The sequence below is a fragment of the Scyliorhinus torazame genome, chromosome 13 (genome assembly GCF_047496885.1).
Source record: "Scyliorhinus torazame isolate Kashiwa2021f chromosome 13, sScyTor2.1, whole genome shotgun sequence".
Taxonomy (NCBI): domain Eukaryota; kingdom Metazoa; phylum Chordata; class Chondrichthyes; order Carcharhiniformes; family Scyliorhinidae; genus Scyliorhinus; species Scyliorhinus torazame.
This window is the reverse complement of record NC_092719.1, coordinates 79,230,977-79,244,769: the sequence shown is the minus strand read 5'-3', so window position 1 is coordinate 79,244,769 and position 13,793 is coordinate 79,230,977. Positions and strand designations below refer to the sequence as shown.

General features: G+C 51.3%; 1 protein-coding gene across 6 annotated transcripts in view; it reads right to left on the bottom strand.

The window, feature by feature from the left end:
• The window catches only part of rassf8b (Ras association domain family member 8b), a 206,342-nt gene that overhangs the window by 79,562 nt on the left and 112,987 nt on the right, over positions 1-13,793 (bottom strand). The window contains exon 4 of one of the 6 annotated variants that reach the window (XM_072471844.1): positions 1,671-1,863. The exons of 2 other annotated variants lie outside the window; for them this stretch is intronic. The gene's annotated coding sequence lies outside the window, so the exon portion shown is untranslated. Of the gene's footprint in view, positions 1-1,666; positions 2,890-13,793 lie in introns of those variants that run through there. 3 more of the 6 variants (XM_072471848.1, XM_072471845.1, XM_072471843.1) reach the window with 3 other exon arrangements.

The window sequence follows — 13,793 nt, the reverse complement described above, 5'->3', positions numbered from 1 at the left end:
TCTCCTAGCCTGTCTAAATCACTCTGCAGCCCGCTTGCTTCCTCAATACTGCCTGTCCCTCTACAGATCTTTGTATCATCTGCAATCTTAGCAACAGTGCCTTCAGTTCCTTCTTCCAGCTCATTAACCCGAAACCCAGCTGTCCACCGCGATATTATTACACTGAGGGCACCCTTCATTGATTTAGAGTGGGATCTTGGGCAGACCTCAGTGTGGAGGTGTGTGTGTGTGGGGGTCGGGGGGGGGGGGGCGAGATGGGGCTCCTGGGAAGGCTTGAAAGGGGAGGGTACAATGTTAGTGGGGAGGGTATAATGTTAGTGGGGACTTCTCCGATAGGTGCAGGTGACACCTCAAAACAGTTAGCCCCCCCACCCCCTCCTGTCAGACAGCAGCTGCCAGACAGCCTGCCTTGCCTCCGCCTTTCCTGGCCACATGTGTGAAAGGGACGGAGGTGGGACACAGCCATTAATTGGCCGCTTAAGGGCTTCAATGAGTCCAAGAGCGGGTGGGTTGCCTGATGACTTACCTGCCCACCATAAAATGGGACGCAGGTCCGGGGGCGCCCATGTTATTTTACGCACACACACCCTCTGCCTTCAAACAGGCTGCTGAAGGGGTGGAGTGTGTAAACTCCAGCCTCGAGTGAGCATCACGTGCCTCAGTAATTCCCCAGCTACAATAATCTAAACAAACTGTACAATAACCCGGCGTTAAACACACAATAGGTTAAGCACTGTCCAGCCAGCAAAGGGAAATAGTTCAGTGGACCCCCCCCCCCTCCTCCCCGCAACAAATAACTTCAGCCAGTTGCAATATTAATGAAATTTGAGATACTGGACATCCATCATCCACGAATCCACATGCCCAAATCCTGCCAGAATTCAGAGAGAGGAGAGAGAAAAACAAAATGTAACAAGAGTCCACAGACGAGGCAAAACTCGGGGAGAGAAGATATCTGTTGACAGCAAGTTATGAACTTGGCCTCACAAGAGTACTTTGTACTGGACTGGGAGAAAATATATTCAGAGGGGAAGAGAAAGGACATATGGGGGGGGGGGGGGGGGAGAAGAGAACTTTAGACAATATCCCTTTATTGTTGGGATCTTCAAACTTCAAAGTGGTTTAGAACTGGCAGTGTCCGCTGCGAGGGTATAATGATGCCACCTTTAATGTTTGCTGATGTATGCGTGGAGCACAATCATCCCCCATGCCTAAATATGGGGAAAGGCTGAGTTTTTAAAGGGTTTCAGTTTGCACATGGTCAACAGGCACTGACACTCTGGAAAATTGCTGTTAAATTACCTACCAGCGCACGCAACATGCGTGTCTGACATTCTTTGGCTTTTATAGCTTCCAAACAATACCAGACACTGAATCACCTTAAAGGTTTAAAGGTTATGTTCACGTATTTTAACATATATTCAAAGCATGTAGTGAAGTCTGGATTCAGCTAAACAAATCCTCAGTGTAAATCTGTCTCGGTTTGACAAGCTTGTGCAGACCCAGCTGAAGGAGCGATTGCTGAATTTTCCACCCAATCCATCCAGTTTAAATCTTACAAATGCTAACAGCAGTTTCCCTTGTTTTTAAATATATATATATCATCCTAGATGAGTCAGCAGTAACTGGAATGAACGCCGTTTAGGACACGATCAAGTTTCCGTACCTACCGGGAATACGAGTGCTTCCTTCCAAAGCTAGCTCCAACTGACTGCCAGTGAAGAGACTACAGGATAACCGTGGGTAATTCAGCTCTCTGTCGTGAAACATTCCATTGAGTGGGCTCTTGTGCTGTATAGCCGCTTCTGCAACGCTGCAGTCTCCATATCCCTTCGGGCGATATGTCCTTCACACTGCTCTGCTCTGAACTCAAACATCAGGGGAAGGAAAGAAATACATTCTGCTGTGGTCAATGCAAACTACAATGGGAGGAGGGGAGGGGGGAGCCTACCTTGTGTTAGACTTAGCCAAGCCCACCAGCTGCATCATCTTGCAACTCCCTCCCTCTTCCCTTAAACCATCCGGAATTTGAAAAGAAAACAATAAAAAGTACAAGTTGGAGTTACAGGGGTAGAGGCTTGTTTAAAGACCGTGTACTGGGCTGTACAGTGCAGAGGAAGGGATGGCATCAGCTGCTTGTTGGAAACTGATCCTTATTTGCATCTTTAATGGTGTCAGAATTGAAGTTTGACGAGCCAAGCTCCAATCCAAATAAAGTTGTTTCCTGTGTTTCAATAATTCTGACAGTTCCAAAGGGGCTTTATTTCTTTGTCTTCGGAGTCTGGTTCTGACTCCAGTAATATGCAGAGAAAGTCACTTCTCCAACCCATTCACCTTCACCCCCCACAAACACACACAAAGTTTCCTTTTTTTTTAACGTTTCCAACACTTGAAATTTTAAAAATGACAACTTTTAAAGCCTTAAAAAAAAATGCTCCGTTTCCTTTTGAAAGAGGGTGGCGTGCGTGTGGGAAAGGAGCTTAGACAATACACAAAGACCTGATGATCCGAGAGTAAGACTGACCGGTTCCTGGCATGTAAATGTTTACGCATGGAGACAGTAGCTATACATCTTAAAAGGGGCCCCACACAGGGAATATCCAGAGAAGGCTCAGCTCCTGAAAGAAACTGCTTCCATAGCTCCTTTGAAGCATTACCACGGCAAACCTTTTTTTTGTGCAGAGTGCAACGTGATCTATCTGCAGATCATTTGGATGCCATTGTAATGACCATTTTGAAATGTCTGTAATGTTGCTTTTACAGTGCTGACACCACCACAGCGTGCAACAGGATCCATGTACAAAATATGAATTATGTTGCACTTTGGGAAGGCCGTGTTGAAACCTTTGGTAATGTTCTTTCAGATATTTTGAGAAAGTATATCTTTGCATCAAAAAAAACACTGCGCCTCAGCAAGTCTTGTACCAGAGCAGTCAAACCTCAGCGAAGTCAATTTCAACTTTTCCTTTAGCAGCTCACCTTCCCATTTCTATCTTTCAAAAACAAACATAAGCAATAATAACATTCCTTTATTTAAAGAGCAGTCCGCAACGCAACACCGCATTAACCCCCACCACATCCCTCATTTATGGGACAGATTGGTCAGATTTTTCACATATACCGCTTTAAAACACTGTCCTATCCCATAGTGAGGTACACTTATGACCATAGCTTAAACCAATCTCAGCTACGACTTTTATAGTCAACACCAAGTCAATGCAAGAACTGCAATGACTTAGATACAGCTATGCCAACCCTCCAGGATTTCCCTGGAGTCTCCAGGAATTAGCAATTCACGGGCGGCAAAGTAGCAGTGTTAGCAGTGCTGCTTCACCGCACCAGGGACCTGGGTTTGATTCCTGGCTTGGGTCACTGTCTGTGCAGAGACTGCACATTCTCCCCGTGTCTGCGTGGGTTGCCTCCCACAAGTCCCGAAAGACACGGGCAGCACGGTAGCATTGTGGATAGCACAATTGCTTCACAGCTCCAGGGTCCCAGGTTCGATTCCGGCTTGGGACACTGTCTGTGCGGAGTCTGCACATCCTCCCCGTGTGTGCGTGGGTTTCCTCCGGGTGCTCCGGTTTCCTCCCACAGTCCAAAGGTAGGGTGCTCTTTCGGAGAGTGGGCAAAAAGTTGATGGGCTGAATGGCCTCCTTCCGTGCGATAAAGATTCTATGATTCTAGGTCCATGTTTTGAACTTCAGTAATCAAATTGATAGAATTTGCCTCGTTTCGCCTCTTCCGCACTCCACCCCTCACCAAACGTGCTTTGGAAAATCTCAGTATTCCCATAATAGCAGTTCATAATGAAATACCACAGCACTGCAAAATAAAAAAAGATCACAAGTAACTCGTTTATTAAGAAATAACAGGGGGATAGGATTGGTTCAGGTGGCTGTAGTAGAAGGGATAGTACCAATTTAGAGTGGCTGAAGGGCCTCTCCTCTGAGTTGCACGACTTGACATTTCTATGACAGTGGCAGCTTCAATCTGTATTTGCTAGAGCTATACTGCATTTTGTGCAGTACAGAAGGCCGCCTGTCGGTCCATAGTGCCTGCACCGCTTCATTGATGGAGCAATCCAATTCGTCCCGCTTCCCTATGCTCTTCCCTCCAAGCCCTGAAAAAAAATTCTGCTTCAAATCTATATCCTTGATCTCATAAATCTCATAAACCTCTGTGTTATGGATACGTGCCAATTCAGTGCACGAGATATCAAATTTTCAGGCATTTTTGGTTTAAACTGTTTAAGAGATTTAAATGTACAAATTCTTGACTTGTTCAAATTTCAGAGAGAAACAAAACAGCTCTCGAGTGATTGGCCCAAGGCCTGTTAAAGACCACAACTGTAGCTAGCTGGTAACAGGCTTGTGTGGACTGAGGTTGGTGGGGGGATGTGGTTGGGGACTGGAAGGTGCGGTGGCAGCACTTCAGTCAGTTTTGCAGACCCTTCCTGCATCCGGCATGCCTGGGAGTGGTGGTTGGCACAGGCCATCCGCAACAGGGTCTTTCCCAACCCACCCCTCCCCCACAATGGTGGCCTAGCTATAAAGGCCATTTTGAATTATATAGTTTGGGGAGAGGCACCTCCATTTTGAGGCTAGGCTACCTCGCTCTCACTTACCTGCCATGGTATCCTGCTGCTCCTTTCAAACTGCAAGGGTCTCAAGAGCCCACTCGCCATTTTTATATATATATATATATATAATATATATATATATATATATATATATGTGTGTGTTATTTTAAATAAATGTTTCTTCTTTGTATCCTTAAAACTCGTGCTGGATTCTTCGTGGCCCTCACAAAACTGGCGACGAGGGTTAAAGGGACTGGCTGTCTACACTGCTGAAGCCACCTCCCTGGATTTTTGTTGGATACAGGTTGGAAGCTGTTTTCTATTACACCATGCCTCTGTATGGACGTCTGGATGTTTTTGATGCTGCGCTGGAAAGCTGGAACCAGTACGCACAATGGATGCGTTACTATTTCCGGGCAAACAATATCACCGAAAACGAGCGCCAGGTGGTCATATTGCTCACCGCCTGTGGCCTGCATATGTTTGGGGTGATTAGGAGCCTTACGTACCCAGCTGCGCCAGATACCAAAACATTTGATGAACTTGTGAATTTAGTGGGGCAACATTTTAACCCAACCTCATCCACGATAGTCCAACGTTACCGGTTTAATACCGCTGAGAGGACCCCAGGAGAATCCCTTGCCGACTTTCTATCCAGGCTACACAGGATTGCGGAGTACTGTGACTATGGTGAGACCTTGTCAGAAATGTTACTCGACCGTTTGGTTTGCGGTATTAACAATGCAGCCACCTAGAGAAAGTTGTTAGCTGAGCCAACATTGACTTTTCAACAGGCCATTCAAATAGTATTGTCCCGAGAGAGCGCAGAACAAGGAGTGCAGGAGCTACAGGGAATGGAAGTGCATGCCTTGGGGCGCAACCCCTTCCGTCCGAAACCCCCCCACCCCGCACTCCTGCAGTACCTTGGGCGAGGTGACGTCCAGATCGACGCCAGTGGCCGTCGGACATTCCTCCCCGAAGGCAGCCTTCTTCAGAACCAATGGATGAGGAGCCATGTCCGTGTCAGACATGTAGGCGCCGACCCCGTCGCGGACGCCGGTCCTGGGGGCGCCAGAGGGGCCGTTGTTCCGACCGAAACTGGGACCAGCCCAGGGGCCGTACCTTCCATGTGGATGAACCTGCGGCGATGACTCCTGAGGACGTGGAGACGGAGGACGATTGCCTGCAGTTGCATTGTGTAGCAGCTCCCCGTGTGGCCCCCATTAAGGTGACAGTACGGGTCAATGGTCACCCGCTCGAGATGGAGTTGGACACTGGCGCAGCGGTCTCCGTGATCGCCCAGAGGACATTCGACCGCATCAAGCAGGGTATACAGACCCTTACATTAACCGACACACAGGCCAGGTTGGCCACCAATACGGGGGAACCATTGGACATTGCAGGAACGACGATGACCCCTGATTTTTATGGATGCCAGGAGGGGCGGTTCCCACTTATCGTGGTGCGCGGCCATGGGCCCAGCCTGTTGGGTCGGGACTGGTTGCGCCATTTGCGGTTGCAGTGGCTGCACATCCTCCAGTTTCTGGAGGGTTGACTGAGGTGCTAGGACAATACCCAGATGTATTCCAGCCCGGTTTGGGGAAACGAAAAGGGGCCATAGCCCGTATCCAAATCGAACCAGGAGCCATGCTGCGCTATTTCCGGGCGCGCCCGGTGCCTTACGCCTTGCTCGAGAAGGTAGAAGGGGAGCTCACTCGTTTGAAGACTTTGGGTATTATCAGGCCCATCCGTTTCGCTGACTGGGCAGCACCAATTGCACCTGTAATGAAGCCAGATGCCACAGTTTGCTTGTATGGCGACTATAAACTTACAGTGAATACGGCTTCCCGACTCGACCGATATCCAATGCCTCGCATAGAGTATCTCTACGCGAAGCTTGCAGGCGAACTCTCGTTCACAAAATTAGATATGAGTCACGCCTACCTACAATTGGAGCTGGACCCTGCCTCCCGACCATATGTAACGATTAATACACACCGGGGTCTGTATGAATATACACGTTTGCCCTTTGGAGTATCCTCTGCCTGTGCTATTTTTCAACGCGTTATGGAGGGCATTTTGAGAGGTTTACCGTGTGTCCCTGTCTTCTGAGATGACGTTTTGATCACAGGGATGTCGGAGCAGGAACATTTGGAAAGTCTGGAGGCTGCCGTTACACCAGGGTCTGTATGAATATACACGTTTGCCCTTTGGAGTATCCTCTGCCTGCACTATTTTTCAACGCGTTATGGAGGGCATTTTGAGAGGTTTACTTCGTGTTGCTGTCTTCTTAGATGACGTTTTGATCACAGGGACGTCGGAGCAGGAACATTTGGAAAGTCTGGAGGCTGCCCTTAGACGCTTTTCGGAGGCTGGAGTCCGTTTACGTCGCACAAAGTGCATCTTTCAGGCGAAGGAAGTAGTCTACCTGGGTTATCGGGTGGACCGCGAAGGTTTGCACCCCGTCGCAGAGAAGGTGCGCGTGATTCAACAGACCCCGCCCCGACTGACACTTCGCATCTTTGTTCTTTTCTCGGCCTCGTAAACTATTATGGGAAATTCCTCCCCAATCTGGCAACTACGCTGGCCCCGTTGCACCTTCTGCTAAAGAAAAATCACACCTGGGTTTGGGGTCAGCCGCAAGAAACCGCTTTCCGGCGGGTAAAACAACAATTGTCGTCGTCTGGGTTACTAACCCACTATGGTCCTGGAAAGCCTTTGCTCGTCACATGTGATGCATCCCCGTATGGTATTGGGGCCGTCCTGTCCCACAAAATGGAGAACGGGGCCGAGCGACCAATAGCTTTCGCCTCCCGCACATTGACTGCAGCGGGAAAAAAGTACGCGCAGATCGAGAACGAGGGCCTGACAGTGGTTTTTGCGGTGAAACGTTTCCACCAGTATGTGTATGGCCGCCATTTCACTATCGTGACTGATCATAAGCCTCTGCTGGGACTTTTCAGAGAGGATAAGCCAATACCACCCATTGCTTCGTAGCTCGCTGCATACGAGTATTCTCTGGAGCACAAACCAGGAAGGCGGATAGCAAATGCTGACGCACTGAGCCGATTGCCTTTATCGATCGGCCCCATGTCGACCCCCACGACCAGTGAGGTGGTTGCAACACTAAATTTTATGGACACCTTGCCTGTCACGGCATCACAGATCCGTGAGTGGACCCAGACGGAGCCAGTCCTGTCAAAGGTTCGACACATAGTTCTGTATGGTGGGCAGCATAGACAGCTCCCAGGTGAGTTGCGGGCATTTTCCTCCAAGCTGTCAGAAATCAGCATGGAAGACGGCATCCTCTTGTGGGGGACGCGTGTGATTGTCCCGGAAAAAGGACAGGAGCTGATACTAAGAGACTTGCACAATGGGCACCCAGGTGTGACCAAAATGAAAATGTTGGCCCGGAGTTATGCTTCTGTCCTGGCCTTGACGCCGACATTGAGAAGGTGGCCCAAAAGTGCTCCATTTGCCAGGAGCATCAGAAGCTTCCGCCGGCCGCGCCCCTACATCACTGGGAATGGACAGGGCGGCCTTGGGCGTGCTTGCATGCGGATTTCGCCGGCCCTTTTCAAGGATCCATGTTCCTTTTATTAATCGACGCCCAGTCTAAATGGCTAGAGGTGCATAAGATGCAGGGGACAACGTCCTGCACAACAATTGAGAAGATGCGTTTGTCTTTTAGTACGCATGGCCTCCCCGAGGTGCTGGTCACGGATAACGGCACTCCATTCACCAGTGAGGAGTTTGCGAGGTTCATGAAGATGAACGGCATTCGCCATATCCGCATTGCCCCTTACCAGCCGGCTTCAAATGAGTTGGCAGAGCGCGCAGTGCAGACATTCAAACGAGGCCTAAAGAAGCAGTCTTCCGGGTCAATGGACACGAGACTGGCTCGCTTTTTGTTTTCGTACATGACCACCCCCCATGCGGTGACTGGGGTAGCTCCAGCAGAACTCCTAATGGGCCGGAGACTTCGCACCCGCCTTAGTATGGTTTTCCCGGACATTGGCGCAAAAGTACGCCGCACAGAAGAACGGCAGGGACAGGGTTTTTCTCGGCATCGGCCGTTTCATCAGTTTGCACCCGGTGACCCAGTGTTCGTTCGCAATTTTGCTGGTGGTACCCAGTGGGTCTCTGGCGTAATCTTTCACCAAATGGGCCCTACATCTTACCAGGTGCAAGCCCAGGGTCGTCTCCAGCACAAACATGTAGACCACGTTCGGTCCAGAAGACTATCCCTTCCAAAGATTCCCCGCCCCCGGAGCTCATTTCTACAGCCTCAGAGACCAGAGACAGTGGAAAGTAGTCCTCACAATCTTCCTCTAGTGCCTCACTCAAAGCCTGCGCAGGTCGTTACAGAACTGCGTGGAGATAGAAACGCCGAGATGACAGAGGCAGCAGACCCTGACTCCGAGATGGAGACACAGGACGCATCAGAGGGGAATCCTCGGGCCCACGGGCCGTGGATGTACAACCGTTACTCCGTTCATCGCGGAAGCGCCGGTCTCCGTCTCGTTACACGCCGCCCGATCCAGCGTCTCGTGCAAATGGTGTCCGGCCTGCGGCAAAAAGAGTCAGACGCCCTCCTTCGCCAGGGTCTTCGGTGGATTCCTTGGACTGGGGGGGGGGGGGGGGCGGGGAGGGATGTTATAACCTGCCTGCTTACCATTGGCTGGAGACTAATGACAGTCCCACAATCCTGTGGGAGTATGAGCTTCCCCAATGAGGAGGGCGGATAAATCATTAGCAGACTCCTGGTATAAATAAAGCTGGCCAGTTTGGAACCAGCAGGAAGGAGAGAGAGCAGCAAGCGAAGTTGCCGCTGTTGTGTATATATATGTTATTGTAAATAAATGTTATTTCTTTGTATCCTTGAAACTCGAGCTGGATTCTTTGTGGCCCTCACAAAAGGGGTAGAAATCCCAATGAGTGACAGTTCTGTACTGAGAGACTCTGGAGACTCCCACATTTGAGCCTGATAGCGATGTCCAGTAGCCCACAGGGAAATTCCTGTCCTTGTGAGTGTGTGAGTGGGGGGGTCATTCTGCAAAATACACAGTTCTGCTTTTCAGTGAGGACAAATAGTATAGTAGGGATTGTATATGTGGATGGGTGGTCAGTCGGTGCGCGGCCCGGTAAACTATTATTTTGGAACTGGAAATTTGAGCTCGGATAGTTTGGTAAATGATACATTGCCAGCGTCTAATGAAAAGTCAGTAATTTCTGACCTCAGCATAAGTGCTTTTTCAAAGTTTGAATGCCCAGATGGCAATTTATAAAAAGAGTACATCTGTGGGAAAATCAAAGCTCAGTCTACAAAAGACGTTCGACAAAGATTAGACAAGGTTGGTGCATTATGCAGGGATGCAGTTGCTAAGATTAGCCGTACATCATTAAAAAGCCTATCTAACACTGTCCGATACTGCATTAGAAAAAGACACTTCAGTAAGTACTAATCAGTAAAGGGGTGGGGAGAAAAATCATTTGTTCCCAAGGGGCATAACTATAAGGTTCGGGGTGGAAGATATAGGAGTGTGGTGAACTACTGTACACCTGTATTAGGGGATGTAAGGTAAGACCTGTACTACAGGTTCGCCGGTAGCCCCTGCCGGCTGGCTCCGCCCAGTAGGAGGAGTATAAATATGCGTGTCCTCCATTCAGCTGCCATTTCCCCAGCTGCAGCAGGAGGCCACGCATCTGACTGCAATAAAGCCACAGTTGTACCCAAACTTAGTCTTCGTGCTATTGATCATGCATCAATTTATTGCAGTCAGATTTTCTACAGGATGGACATCCGTATCAAACCAGATCGCCTGCAGCTGGATCCGCAATCGACCGATGCCAGAAAATACTTTAATCACTGGCTAGCTTGCTTCGAGGCCTACATTAACTCAGTGATCACCCCACCGATGGAGGCTCAGAAGATACAGGTCCTGTATTCCAGGTTGAGCTCAAGCGTGATCCCGCTGATCCAGCACGCCCTGACTTACGCGGATGCCATGGCACTCCTCAAAGTGAACTACGCGCAGAAAGCGAACACACTCTTCGCCAGGCACGTACTCGCCAGTCGCTCTCAACACCCTGGTGAGTCCATCGAAGACTTCTGGCGGGCCCTAATCCCATTCGTCCGGGACTGTGACTGTCAGGCCGTTACGGCCACCGAACATTCTAATCTCCTCATGCGCGATGCTTTCGTAACGGGGATTGGGTCGGACCTCATCCGACAACGATTGCTGGAAGGGGCCGCACTCGACCTAGCGGAGACAAAACAATTAGCGCTCTCCATGACGGTCGCCTCCCGTAATGTTCAGGCCTACCCCTCCAGCCGCACGGCTCACCCCTCCTATCCCTACTGGACCCCGCAAACGACCGCCTCAGCTGGGGCCCTGCCTAGCCAATACGCCTGCGCCAAATGCAAAACCACGCACCCCGGGGTCCCCAACGCTATTCCTGCGGTCAGCAGAAGCACCCTCACCAATGCAGCCCGGCCCGCGCCGCCATTTGCAAAGCTTGCGATAAAAAGGGCCACTTCGCCGCAGTGTGCCAGGCCCGCGCAGTCGCCACTATCGTCCCCTCCTCCTCCCAAACGCACAATGGGCGCCGCTCTCTTCACCTCCATGGACCACCCGCGGCCAGTGGGCGCCGCCATCTTCTCCCCCTCAGTCCACGTGCGGCCCATGGGCGCCGCCATTTTGTCCTGCTCCACCAATGTGCGGCCCATGGGCGCCGCCATTTTGTCCCGTCCCCGCAACGTGCGCCCTATGGGCGCCATTTTGTTCCCCGCAGGATCTCCAACCGCCACCATCTTGCCTTCCCCACGGGGCATGGACGCCAACGGCCTTCCACGACCTGGGCACCCAACGCTCTTCGTCTGAAACCAGTGACGACCACCCGCAGCTCGCCTCGATGACGCTGGACCAGTCTCGTCTACACAACCTGGCCACCGCTTCGACAACGGTGAAAATCAATGGCCACGTGACCCCTTGCCTGCTGGACTCCGGGAGCACCGAAAGCTTCATACACCTGGATACAGTAAGGCGCTGCTCCCTCGCGGTGCACCCCACCAATCAACGGATCTCCCTGGCCTCTGGTTCCACGCTGTCCCGATCCGAGGGTTCTGCACAGTCACTCTCACAGTCCAGGGCGTAGAGTTCAGCGGCTTTTGCCTCTACATCCTTCCTAACCTCTGCGCTGCACTATTGCTAGGCCTCGATTTTCAGTGCAATTTCCAGAGACTCACACGCAAATTCGGCAGGCCCCTTCCACCCCTCACTGTGTGCGGCCTCACGACCCTAAAGGTCGACCCCCCCCCCCCCTTTGCCAATCTTACTTCAGATTGCAAGCCCGTCGCCACCAGGAGCAGACGGTACAGCACCCAGGACAAGACCTTCATCATGTCCGAGGTCCAGCGGCTGCTTCGAGAGGGTGTCTTCGAGGCCAGCAACAGCCCTTGGAGAGCCCAAGTGGTAGGCGTTAAAACTGGGGAGAAACACCGAATGGTCGTGGACTACAGCCAGACCATCAATCGGTACACGCAGCTCGACGCGTACCCCCTCCCACGCATATCTGATGTCAATCAGATTGCGCAGTACTGCGTCCTCTCAACGATGGACCTTAAATCCACCTACCACCGGCTCCCCATCCGTAAATCCGCCCGCCCATACACTGCCTTCGAGGCGGATGGTCACCTCTACCATTTTCTTAGTGTTCCCTTTGGCGTCACTAATGGGGTCTCGGTCTTCCAAAGGGAGATGGACTGAATGGTCGACCGGTATGGTTTGCGGGCCACGTTCCCGTACCTAGACAATGTCACCATCTGCGGCCATGATCAGCAGGACCACGATGCCAACCTCGCTAAATTTCTCTGCACCGCCACTCTCCTCAATCTTACTTATAACAAAGAGAAGTGTGTGTTCAGCACAACCCGCTTAGCCTCCTCGGCTATGTGGCCCAGAATGGAGTTCTGGGGCCCGATCCTGACCGCATGCGCCCCCTCACAGAGCTTCCCCCTCCCCCACTGCCCCAAGGCCCTCAAACGCTGCCTGGAGTTCTTTTCGTACTACGCTCAGTGGGTCCCAAACAATGCGGACAAGGCCCGCCCACTCATACAGTCCACCCAGTTCCCCCTCACGGCCGAGGCACAACAGGCCTTCGCCCGTATCAGGGCTGATGCAGCCAAGGCAGGGATGCATGCAGTAGACGAGACACTGCCCTTTCAAGTAGAAAGCGACGCATCAGACGTCGCCCTTGCCGCCACCCTCAATCAGGCAGGCAGACCTGTGGCGTACTTTTGGTTGTGGGGCAATGTGGGCGGGCGGTCCGGGGCGCACGAGCGGCCAATGCGGGGCACTATTTTGGTGGTCCAGGTCTGCGGGCTAGTCCGCCATGAGCATAGCGTGGCCGCTGCAGGCTGCACCCGTGCGCCTGAGCGGCCTCTGACCCGGAAGTGCTGGGGGCCGTATCGGCAGCTAGAGCTGCGAGCTCTACGACAGCTCCCTGCTAGCCCGCAGAAAAACAGGGAATCTGTGACTTTCTGGCGCCAGTTTCCTGGCGTAAAAGACCACAGTTTTGACGACGATGTGGGGACATAGAATCCAGCCATATTTTTAAAAACTAGATTTAAAGAATTTCACCCGAATGGGTTTTCTGAATAACTGCTGCACTGGCGATCTAATGCTGTATCGATGGAATTGCACACAGTCGACAGTTGAGACACTGCTGATGTCTCAATATTCAGTCATAAGAAATGGATCATTATCTGAGCCGGAAGAATTTGTAGGGTTACAGGGATAAGCCAGGTATTGATTCCCTCGTAAAGTAAAGAGGCCGACATCTTCATGTTGGCCGCGGAGCTGGGAGGGCCTTGTTGCTGTGCAATAGGTATTGTCTTGGCCCCTCACAGCTGATGCCGCTACTCTCAAGATTGGTGGTCGTGTCTTGGAGCAGCCATGGTTTTCTTTAGCCAGCAAGGCGATGTGAAATCCAGCGCCGTCAACCAGTGGTGTTGCCATGGGAGGCCCGAGTCTGCACTCTCAAGAGTTAATCATCAACCAGGAAAAAAAGGAGTGTACAGAGTATACAGTCAGGCCGTATTTCTGTTGCTGAGGGAGTCTGTGGTGCCCATGCTAGTCCTGATGCAGCAGCTAGAGTGATGGAGTCTTACTGCCCATGCTTCCTCCAATCCCTTGTGGGGCAAAGTCCAAAT